Source organism: Lissotriton vulgaris, chromosome 2_1, assembly GCF_964263255.1.
Source record: "Lissotriton vulgaris chromosome 2_1, aLisVul1.2, whole genome shotgun sequence".
Lineage (NCBI taxonomy): Eukaryota > Metazoa > Chordata > Amphibia > Caudata > Salamandridae > Lissotriton > Lissotriton vulgaris.
Window position 1 is genome coordinate 1,759,121,244 of NC_141687.1, and position 12,072 is coordinate 1,759,133,315.

A 12,072-nucleotide genomic window follows, 5' to 3' on the forward strand; every position below is an offset into this window, starting at 1 on the left:
AGGAGGCTGGACGAGTCCCGAGAGGGTTGCGCATAATGCTGGCTCCAAGTTTCACGGACCCCAATCCTAACATGCTTCGTGAATGGGGGGAATTGAACTTGGGAGCGTCCATGAATTTAATCAGGCTGTTAATCAAATACGCAATTCTGGACCGTGCTGTTCTTTTGGACGACATTTCGAAGTTGAACACGGATTTGGATGCTTTCACTGACACTGAAACTCAAGCAGTGATTGCTAAGGGGCGAAAAGACATCAGCGAGCGTCTCAAAAAACATGAGGACAAAATTAAGTTACGCAAAATCAACAAGTTCGCAAGAGATCTCAATGATTACGAGACAGGTCAAATATATACGTTTGCTCGCAAATATGATCAGGTTGAAAAGCAGCAGCAAATTCAAAAAATGACTTCAAAAACACAGACACAAGAGGCACAGTCTGACCGAGCTGCAACATCGGAAAATCATGAAACATCAATAATAGAAACCACTTCGCTTGCTAGTACCTCTAATACATGCGGTTCATTGTCAAGTCTACTGGAGGACAATCCGCAACATGCTGTCCTTGACCTAGCGGAGGAAATTGATTTTTTGGTCGAGGCTCAACTGCAATCGCTAGGTCCGCGGACACGATCTCGCAATGCAGGAAGAGGAAAAACACAAGGCGGAGGGTAAGAAGAAAACGTGCAAAAACCAACGTAGCCGCCAAAAAAGAAGTGGTTCAAAAAGAAAAACAACAAACAATGAGTGATGAAAGCACTATTATCAATCTATCCGATTTGACATTAACCACAGCTGAGCAACCAATTCTCAAGTTGGGTCTCAACTTTTGTCCAGAGAGCTCTTTCAATTATACAAACACTAGGGCTGATGTCTATTTATACATTCGTAAATTAAAACTCAAGAAATTCTACGCTATCAAATCTAAACCCAACTTGAATGAGTCAGTCACCACAGGGGCAACCAATGAAGCTGTCGCATCTCCAATGGTTCCAGCAAGCGACACCAGAACCCTCATCACGCCATGCAATTTGAATAGCGGAGCACCCCCACAATCATCCAATATGGAACTTCCAGATACGCAGAGTGAATTGCGCGAGATTGATGTTCCACAGAAAGGTGCTGGAGAGAGCCCATTCAAACCTAAGAGTAAATTTGTCCCTGTCATGCCAAAGGACGCGGTTGACATTTACCATGACTGCATTATTGAGGATCTGAAGAAACTAAATAAACAAATTCATATCAAGAAAAACATGTTCAGTTTCCAAACTAAACAATATAACAATTTAATGACCAAATTGTCCAAGAATCAAGAAATCATCGTGAACTCTTCCGATAAAGGAGGTAATATTGTGCTGTGGCAAAAAGACCAATATATCGTAGAAGCCAAACGACAATTAGAAAACGCCAATTGTTATGTAAGGAGCAACGGCGTTCAGTACAAGCACGCCAAGGATAACATTAAAAAGCAGCTGTTATCTTACAAAAGGAACAATCTAGTTACAGCTACCGAATGTGCTTTTCTATTGGTGGAACATCCAGTCATGCCACATATGTATCTAATTCCTAAGGTACATAAAATGCAAGATCCAACTCCGGGGAGACCCATTATCTCGGCAATCGGAAGCATGGGTGAGAACATTTCACGTTATATTGACTTTTATTTACAGGAACATGTCCAATCATTGCCCAGTTATATCAAAGATACGGGGGACTTCTTGTCCAAACTGGAATTAATACAATGGCACGAGAACTGGTGCATTATCACTCTGGACATAGAGTCCTTATATACCTGTATCGAACACACTCAGGGAATTGAAGGGATCAAGCACTTTTTGGGACGTAAATCCTGTATGTATTACAGTCATAACAAAATGATATGTAATTTGGTACAATGGTGTCTGGATAACAATTATTTTACGTTTGGAAAGGACATTTGGAGACAAATACGCGGTGTGGCCATGGGATCCTGCTTCTCCCCCAGCTACGCGTGCTTGCACGTGGGGCTGTGGGAGGAGCAGGAACTAATTGGCATTCCAGGTTTTGAACGCATCAAGCATTGGATGCGTTTTATTGACGATGTGTTTTGTATATGGGAGGGTGATGTGGAAAGTGCTCAGTTATTTGTCAATGCACTCAACATCAATCATTTCAATTTATTTTTCACATCCAATATCAGTACCACAACTGCTGAATTTCTTGACGTCTGCATTAACATCAATGGCACTGTTATTGGCACTTCCCTACACAGGAAACCCACTGCTGGCAACAGCATATTACATGCCAGCAGTGGTCACCCAAAGCATGTCATCAATAGTATCCCTCTTGGTGAATTGTTGCGCTTAAAAAGAATATGTAACACACAAGAGAAGTTTGAGGAGGGTGCTGCTGCTATGTTAGCTAGACTTCAAGCAAGAGGATATAGCAAGGGTTGTCTAGCTAATGCTCTGCAAAAGAGTCGAGAAAGATCAAGAGTCTCTTTGCTGACACCCAAACCCCCTGAGAATGATACCAATGCTGATACAACTAGATTAATAACTACATACAGCAGACAACACCACCAAATTAAATCCATAATGACCAAACACTGGGCAGTCTTAAAAACTGATGGTGTTCTACGTGACATCACTCCAGACAGACCCGTGATCACATTCAGGCGTGCATACAGTATGCACAGCAAACTGGTCAAATCCAGTCCTGAATTACCCACAGTTAACCAATGGTTGGGAGGTAAAGGCTTTCACAAATGTTCCTCTTGCCGAGCCTGCAAATTTGGACAGAATACGACTCTTTATCTTACTCCGTTCTCTGACATCGAAGTTCCAATTCTTGGCAATTACAACTGCCGAACGGAGTTTGCTATTTACGTCTTAACATGCACCTGCGGTCTGCGCTATGTAGGCAGCACCGGTGCCCAGGTGCATGTTAGAATATTGCAGCACCTTTGTGCCATTGTTAATCACGACAGTGCTTATCCGGTGGCGCGCCACTTCAACAGCAGGCACAACAGGGATCTGTCGTGCCTATCATATTATGTCATCGACGCTGTTGCTCCTCTTAGGCGCGGTGGCGATCGTGATGAATTATTACGCCGACTGGAAACGCGATATATTATCAGGCTCGACAGCAAACTGCCCAACGGGTTGAATGCGACAGAGGACATGTACAACTTTCTGTAGGAACAGTGATCCAACACCCTTAGTCTGCATCCAACATTTGCATTGTAAATTTGGCTCTCTAGCTGTTACACCACCACAGCGATGTATGTTTATCCACATATATCCTAAACTGTATATAATTCCTGGTAATGCACCTATTTTAGGTGATCTGCAGTCCGACTTTCGTTTCTGAACTGGCCGGTCAGGGCTCTGAGCAGGGCAGTCTTTTAACAAATCACTGGTTTAAAAATTTCTTTAGGTGGTTCAATTTCACTGTGAATAAATTTGAGCACTTGAATTTATGTTTTGCACATATAAAAAACATCCTTTTTGTAAATAGTCCTTAATATTTATGTAGTATAAAGTTTATAATGTATAAATTTTAAATAAGTATATAGGACTGTAGCTCAATTTCATAGTCTAACACTTAGGTGCTTTCTAATGAGATATTTTTTGGTTTTTTTCACAAAGTTTTGCCAAAGTTCTGTATCAATTTAATAATGGCACTGTGTTTATATTCAACATTAAAACCCACATATAATGTTTTACGTAAATAATTTGGGTATGTTCTAATTTTGGGTGTTATTTGACTGAGAATTGAATTATGCATTCATGCATCGCATTTCAATAACTTTATTTGTAACTTTATACAAAATGCATTCAAGCAGTTATGTTATGTTTACAATTCAACGTATTTGTACAATCAATAATACAACTTTTCATTATTTATGTCAAAGTCCCCGTCAGGCATTATTTCGTTAAATACGGGCTCAATATTTATATGTTGCCAACACACATCTTATTGTACCAATGCGTACTGTGCCTTTAAATTGTTTAAATCAGGCTGGAGGTTTAACTTTGTGTTGCACGTGTGGTAGGTGTGGCCCATAGGAGGGGTCAGAACTGCAATTATAAAAGTATTCCCGTAACAAGAATGTGGTGTGTAAACAAGAGTACATCTGTACTCGAAACGTTGCATTTTTGAAAGGCACTGAATAAAACAACTTGCCTGGACAACGTGGGGTCTGCCTCTTCTTTCGCCGCTGGTGTGTGGAGGTTTGAAGATTACGTTTATATATATATATATATATATATATATATATATAAATATATATATATATATATGAACAGAACATCCAGCTCCCACAAAGACAGGCTCCATGGAAGAAGGCACAGGCACGAAGTGGTTTCAGGATTTGGCATCAATTTAATTAATCATGTCGCCATTTAATTAATCATGTCGCCCTCAATCCCAGGTACAAGAGACGCGTTTCGGCCTGCACAGAGGCCTTTATCGATCTAGAATATATATATACATATTCACGATTCTTCCGATTTAGGATTCGCTCCAACCTTTTTAGCGGGTACAATTCAGGTCCTAGATATGCTCTTAATATTTAGAACCTTCAACGTTCTGTAACAGCCCGTCAGCAGGGGTGGGGAGTTAATAAAAGGTATATCACTGACTAGATATTTGTCCAGGAAAATAGTATAATTGTCACCTAACATGACGGAAGAGATGTTATATTCGAATGACAACTGTCAAGTTGGGCACTGAGAAGGTGTGATTGTTATTGTGGTACTCGGTTGAAATATGGTATGTTTGTACGCAAGTTATGTCACTATCATATATATTTATATGATTCTACCATGTAGAAATAGATTATCAATCATTACCTTCCTCTGCAGTGTTACTGGAGAAAATGAATAAAGTTTGTTATAAAAATGTCTGTCACTGTGCTGTTTGAGAATTATATGCTAATGTTTAGTACTGTATAGCTAGAGGAAACTGGTTGGATTGCAACTAAATTGTGTTGAAAAGTTTTTATGTAGCCAAGTTACAATGGCCTGGCAACTTTACACAGGCTGTTCGGAGACACCAATGAATGTCATAATGTGTCCATGGTACTGCCGGCTCCTCAGCTGCAGTGGTGAATAGAGGTGTAACATCATGTAGGATGTGCAAGTTCTGAGTTTCTCGTTGCTCAGAAGGGAGTCATTTCTGATATTTATATGTTTCCCGTGTCTTCATTGCTTGATTTTTGATCCCGAGAAAGTGTCACTGATAATCGTTGAATGACACAGATAATTGCACTGAAATTATGAGAATGTCACACATAGCAATCTGAAACCTTGGCAGCTATGTTTACAGGCTCAATTCAATGCAACTGCTCATTCTTAAGTGAATGCAAACAACTGTAAAAATCCAATCACTTATTGTACAATTTTTCCTGCTCTGTCTCAACTCTCACATCTCTCATTTTCATAAAGGGCCAATGTACGCTCGATTTTCCATGCGCAATTATATCCCTTGAAAAACAGAATCAATATGATTCAATAAAAATACCTTGTCCTCCTCCATGCACTGCCACAAAAAATTAGACAAATGCATGCACAAGATTGTGCAGGGAGCACCGTTCGACTTCAGGCTAAGAAACGTGAAATCATATATTACTTTAGTAAGAAACACATTTAGCTTAACATATGTGGGAAATGACACTACAAGTGTGAAAGAACCGCCACTTGCCTCCGGGTTACACCAAAATGTGTACAAAATGTTACATGCTTCGCGTTGCCTGAGGGAACTGTGGTGCCTGAGCGGAAGTGATGTTGAGCGTGGGAGGAGAGGTTCTGGCGTCACTCTCAGAAGACTATGAGGCGTTGAGGCACATAGACAGCACAAAGCTTGCATTCTCTACCCTCTCTTCAGTGTCCTGGTCTGGCGAGGACCGAATATGTCTTAGATGTTTTAAAGCAATCTAAAATGGGGTGTTTATTCTCCCTGTGTTCATGTCAACGATATATTTTATTTATGTTACTGGCCAGACTGAAGTAGCCAACTGCACCTCGCCATCCGTCAAATAAAGCAACGTAAGAAAGCACTGGCAAAGCCAATAAGTTTCGCCACTGTGACTGATTGCCTCTGACCATGGCTTTAAGTGGGCCGGGTCTCACCGATGCTGAGCACCGGCAGTTTTTAGGTCATGCGTGGTGTACTGCGCACATGCGCAGTCGAGCTCGCAAGATTTTATGTATTTAGGTGTACTTCACCCCGCCCCTCTTCTCCATTGGCTGGCCTCCTAAACGGTGGCCAGCCATTGGAAAAGAGGTCCTAGTGATGTTCTTCTTTCTCTTTTAGCCCCGTCCTTTTCAGACTGGGCTCCTTGACTTACTGCTGAGAGTGAATGAGTGTCTCAACTGTGAGGTGGGATTGCTTTGCCTGTATAAGTGCGGGCGAGGTGGTGTGGACTGAAGTGAGGGGAAGTCTGACCTAGTCACGTAGAAGCGGTACAGACATCAGGAGGAGAGGGATGCGAGGCGGAGGCTTCAGCCGCTGGTGCAGCCACAAAGTCGGAGCGCCTCGGCTCACTCAGACGCCACCGCCCCCCAACTTCAAAGTGCGTGCTCCGACCGAATTACACACGGGCGTGGGTGCTTCATTTTAAACGTTCGTGGGGTGGTGGGGCGGGTTAATCAAAGAATGAACACTGGAGCTCGAGAGTCACAGGACAGGCAGCGCGAGGCGAATCCATCGTTCAATAATAATCAGTGCCGAAATGACCAGGATGCAACGAGGGGCAGGCACCCCTGAGCCGGAAACAAAGGCTGTGCCGTTAAAGGAGGCAGCCTGGCTCTTACTCGCGGGCTGCCGTGAGGGTGGGCATGCGAGGCGCTAAGGTAGGCAGCGAGTGGCGCCACTCATTCAAGCACTACAGAAAGGGGGAACGCAATGCCAGTCAGACGGGAAGGAGTGCAGTGTGTGAAGGTGAGGTCACATTGAGGCGAGAGAGGAGACGTCTGAGCTCGAGGTGGTGCAGACTGAAGTGAGGGGATGTCTGATCTAGTCCTGTAGAAGGGGTAGATACAGGAGGAAAGAGGTGCAGGAGCGAAGGGGCATCGAACAAGTGACTGGGAGGTATTGCAGCTGAGATGTTAGGAGGAAATGGTTTACACATAGAGCGGAAGCGAGGAGGTGTGTGGATTGACATGAGGGGATGTTTGGACTAGCCAGCAGTCGAAGTGCATAAAAAAGTATGAGTACTGTGATCCTGAGTGCAATGTGGTCGGGTCAGTGACTGAGCGGCAGTCCCAGATAAGTAGCTAAAAAAGAACATAGTGATCTGCAACTATTTTTTACAATGCCAATTGCTCTAACTTTTGCAAAGACGAGACCGTTGCATTGTAAATGCTTGTTTTAAGGGGGCCTCGAAACAGGTCTCCATCTGGCTCTGTTTTGTGCCTTGGCACAGGCAGTCTGTTTTTTTCCGGACTGCAGTGACAGCAAGCACATCGATGTGCGCGTGCTCGCACTGCTCACTTCTCAGTAGTGGAGAAGGTTAGGCATGATGAAATGCCAGGTAAGCGTTGTAGGGGAAGGGAAATCCTTTAAAGAGAGTCATTTTCTCTCTGGATTTCCCTTCTCTTTTTGAAACTCAGGAGCAGCAACATTGTTGTGGTGTCACCTGGGCTTTACGTGGAAGCTTTTTCAATATCATATATAACATGCCATAGTTGCTGCTTATTTATCTTATGCAACTAACAACCATTGACAAAGCCAATACTCCTAACTTGCTGTAGGTATGATGTTACTTGTTGTATCATATATCTGGATGCAATGACAGAAACAGCAAAATACAAGTCCGGCGGCACACTATGCTAAGCACAGATATTTAGCTTAGGTGTTTTTAAGCCATGCCCTTAATTACACTGGCCACACCCATTTGAGAGACCCCTCCCCCCCCCCCCAGTTTTTACATCCCACTTAAAGCTCTGCCTCTTACTATGCCTTTTGATTGTGGTGTATAGCATCGGCTATACAGCATGAAGCAAAGTTTTGTTTAAAAAATAAAAAGGGCAATGCAGGTGACTGCATCATTTTGTAGGCAGGCATGAACGCCTCATGATGTATACTTGTGATGCGGGAGCACATTTTTTAACATTTCCAAGATGGATAGGTGAGTAGGAAAAAAAGCCAAAATGAAATAGCACAAAGTTGCTTTTATTTAGCAAGTGGAAGGGCCGACGGCAATTTGCAAGGCGCGCCTCTCAAAAAAAAGATACAAGGTAAAAATAGCTTTTTTAAACCTAGAACTTCAGGCGTGGGGGGTAACTGAGGAACAGGTGGGAGCAGAAAACAATGGAGAGTGGGAGGGGAAGCAGCACATGAAGGAGAGCAACACAGGGACGAAGAGACACATTCAAACGAGAGATAGCAACATGGAGCCCAGGGAAAGGGTCAGAAGGATACGGGTGAGACCGCACCAATGGTGGTGAGGGAGGTAAGTCCATGGATGAGAGAGGGCAGCACGGGGGGCAGGTGGAGAGAAGCACACAAGGTAGAAGACCAGGACCATAGCCAGGCGTATTTGTTTTGGTTGGAAGCATGGGCCCTAGCATTGCCAACATGTAGGAACGTTTTGATCTCTGGTTCTATTGTCTTAAAAATTAAACAAAATACTGAAATATTGGTGAATATTTAAAAGCACTCAACGCTTATCCTTTTGATTTTTTTATATCGTATTATTCACTGCCACTCACCACTTTATGGGTTTTCGTAGAACATGTTTGCAAAATAGTGCATGTTAACACACATTAAGTCAAAACTGAATATAATTTAAGAACAATTCAGAGGTAGATTTGCTGTAAAAATATGTGCCTATGTCAGTAATCCTTTTTGAAACTGGAAAACATTTAATAAGCACTTTAAAGATCACAAACATTGTGACAAAAGGCACATCACAAACATGTTACACAACTAACATTAGCAACAGAAACACTCGTCATAAATTAAATACTACTGTACAGTGTTGTTAAATTCCCTAACAAAGATTTTCTCCTGTCTGACAGGAATTTATCTCTGTTTTCAACAAGGGTACCTAACTGCAAAAGGTTGTAATAACTACACATTCATGAGTTTGTGGATCTTCACCATGTTTTGCAGACGTCACCATCCTGGATCCCCCTCAAAGTTCCAGTGAGATTTACTCAAATTTAGAATTATGCCATTATTTATGAATTATGCTGGTGTAATTTAAAATGTGGAGCGTCAGTCTACCGCTGCAAATAATGTTTTTGAATCACAAACTAGAAGCTGCACGTGTACATTATACTATTTGCCCATCTAAGTATTTGTAATGTGTGCACATAGATATGTGAAGCTAGGCTCCATGTGATCTGGGAAGCAACATATTACATTTCCCAAAATTGAAAGTTCACAGTTGTGAACCACAATATATTTTCAATTGGATAGGGGATAATGCTACAGCAGACAACATAGTTACCGTCAATGGTGATCTATTGCAATTGCATTGACTGTATTAATACATCTAATAACCGTGAGAAACACAGCTGAATATGATGTGCCTTTTCCCGCATCATTTCTGCTACAGTACAATCCAACAGTTGTCAAATGTTACTTTGTTGCCGATTCTGCATGGGTAATATCTGTAATTCTGTATTATGAACTGTGATACCAACTACATCACATACATTGAAATGTAGCAATAGGTAACCCACTTTGAATACAGTATAGTAGCAGAATAACACATTTTAACTCCTTAACTGCGGCGCAAATTCCGACGCACTGCGTGAGTTCTGAAGAGTGGGCGTGGCCGCGTCAGCCAAAAGACGTGCTCAGCACTAGCCAGGTACTGCTTGCAGCGTCCGTTGGCCGAAACGCACACGGAAGGGGTCAAACATTGTGCTACCAAAATAGAATTGCAGAAATAGTGGGAAGGCAAGTATATACAAGTACGTATAGATGTACTATTTCTAAATCAACATATATGTATCTTTTACAATTAATGTTTTAATGTATCTGATTATTCTAGCTAAAGTCATTTTGTAGAACAATATTTTTATTGTTGATATTTTGACATACCACCCTTGAATAAAATTAATGATATTCAGTTTTTTTATGATCACAATTCTATGGAAAGACTACAATGTTCAGTTTCTTATAGAGTCCACGAATAAAGTGTTAAGGACTACATAATAAAACTGCAAATTTAGTTGAAGGAAAACATTGTGATTACATTTGTTATTATTTTAATTGAGGAAAGTAAAAAGAAAACACATTTAGTATGGAATGCATTCATTGCTCACTAGAACTCTGCATTGAGAATATATACGGTGTACACACAAGATTGTCTAAGACTCATAGGTTTGGAGATTAATGCCTCAAAGGTTCATTAGTCATGAAATATTTTGACTGCTCGCTTTTTTTCTAGTGCTGTAGTTCAGTAAGGTGCTTAAATCCCATTATCAAGTGAGTGGGATGTAAGGTCAGGGTCTAATTTTAGTATGGTTGGGAGTGCCAAGAAGTGGGTCGTTTTTAAGGGCAGGTTAAGTTATTGCCCTACTCTATTTGGCACCCATCTGGGTATCAATTCCGATAAATTGCTTCCCGCAATATTAACAACACACACAACACAATATTATAAACAGATTAGAAGAAATAGAAACTTTCTATGATGGAGAAGGGCTACATGAAATCTACTGTGAAAGAATATGTGAGGGGAGATAAAGTTGAAGGAGAGCTATGCAAATGTTACATTGAAAAAAGCTGAGACTGAGGTACAGACATGTTGCTGAATAGTCATACAGTCATGCACAATAAGCAATAATATCCTGTACTGTCAAACTGAATAAGGCTGCATTAGAACTGTACACCTAGTCAGCATTTTCATCTGGAACTTTGTATCATACGTCATACCATAAAAAGCTATTTTGCTGTTAATACTGGTGTCATTTATGCCAAGCATGACTGAAATCAAAATGACAGGGTGGCACAATACTGGAGTGCACTGTGGCTAATAAGGTGCACAAAACAGGTGTGAAACCTGTGTATGTGTTACTCGTTGTTAGCACACAAGTAATGAAGAGGGTGGCACAAACGTTATTTGCGATGGGGAGTGTTTGTACCCTCTAACTTATGGTTTGCAGTCCCACATAGTACTGTATAAATACCAGTTTGTATTAGGCAACTTGGTGGTATATATTTACAAGCCTCAAATGGCTGAATGGCTGGGATAGTCATTTTAGGGTTTGTGAATGTCGACATCAACAGGCACACCAACCAACCAATCTACTCAACAGGCTTACCAGTAATTGTGTACTGTAAAAACCTGTTTGTAATATACTGAATCATTACCACTCAACCATACTGTACAAGCTTTGATGTAATCCTAGGTTATATATAAAGTATGTTATATACAAGAATATTGTCTGACATATGTCTTGTCATAAAAAAATTAACAAACATATTGTCCCACTGTGTGTAGATATTCTGTTATTAACATCAATAAATATGAAATTCTGGTACTAAACTGTATCCTGAAGATCTCTAAAAACTACCCGGTCTATTAAAAAGGGAGTCTAGGGTGGCTGTCCACAGGCCCGGACTGGCCATAGCGGCACCTATAGTGTTAAATATGTCTTCACCTGCAATTGCTGGTGCTCGAAAACATTGCTATAAGGCTTTCTTGCCTCTTTCAAGGACCGAGGCTGTATATTTTGGAGTTTTCCTCTGCTTTAATGAGCAACAGACATTCATAATAATATCTTACACAGGGATGAGGCGATGGAGAGAATATTAATCCTACTAACCTGTTTTAAAATCTCATCCTCCTGAAGAGGCAATGAAGGGGCAAACAAGCCAAAGCCCAGAATGCCTGCACTCTTGAAAGGTCCATTGTAGCACCTCATTTTTTAATCTCCTCTCACCATGAAAGGCTCTTGAGACCACCAGAAGAGATTGGCTTTGAAGCGGTGGTGGGCACTGTTTCAAGATCCCAGCTCCACGACGTGAGGAGTGACCCTGGGGGCCATACATGGAAGAATGGTCTCCCTCCCTCTCGCTCTCTCTCAACCATTTATGACTCCAGAGCAGAATGAAGTTGACCTTCTCCACCCTTGTG

General features: G+C 41.5%; 1 protein-coding gene across 1 annotated transcript in view; it reads right to left on the reverse strand.

Annotated features, from left to right (window-relative positions):
- The window catches only part of LOC147733247 (uncharacterized), a 531,395-nt gene that overhangs the window by 364,652 nt on the left and 154,671 nt on the right, over positions 1 to 12,072 (reverse strand). The window lies entirely within an intron of this gene.